This window comes from Haliaeetus leucocephalus, unplaced genomic scaffold (assembly GCF_000737465.1).
Source record: "Haliaeetus leucocephalus isolate CR32 unplaced genomic scaffold, Haliaeetus_leucocephalus-4.0 Scaffold417, whole genome shotgun sequence".
NCBI lineage: Eukaryota > Metazoa > Chordata > Aves > Accipitriformes > Accipitridae > Haliaeetus > Haliaeetus leucocephalus.
Genome location: NW_010972853.1, coordinates 1,334,382 through 1,334,638, shown reverse-complemented (window position 1 = coordinate 1,334,638; position 257 = coordinate 1,334,382). Strand labels below are relative to the sequence as shown.

At 76.7% G+C, this 257-nt stretch overlaps 1 protein-coding gene across 1 annotated transcript in view; it reads left to right on the top strand.

Annotated features, from left to right (window-relative positions):
* The first annotated feature begins 136 nt into the window (after positions 1-136).
* The window catches only part of EXD2 (exonuclease 3'-5' domain containing 2), a 12,651-nt gene continuing 12,530 nt past the window's right edge, over positions 137-257 (top strand). Inside the window, exon 1 of the mRNA XM_010574165.1 lies at positions 137-202. The gene's annotated coding sequence lies outside the window, so the exon portion shown is untranslated. The remainder of the gene's footprint in view (positions 203-257) is intronic.

Genomic DNA, 257 nt, shown 5'->3' with positions numbered 1-257 from the left:
GGGCCGGTACCGAGAGCCGCCGCGCCCCCACCTCAGCCGCCCGGCCGGCAGGTGCCGTACAACATGGCGGCGCCCATCGCCCACTCGCGCTGCCGGGAAAGAGGAAGGAAGCGTCCGGCACTCTAAGCCTCCCGGTGTGCGCGGCGACTACCCGGCGGGGGGGTTCCCGCTGCCGGAGATCGACCGTTCTGCGGAGACGCAGGTAGCGGGCGGGCGAGCTTCCCGCCGGGGCGCCCGTGGGCCGGGCGGAGGCGCGG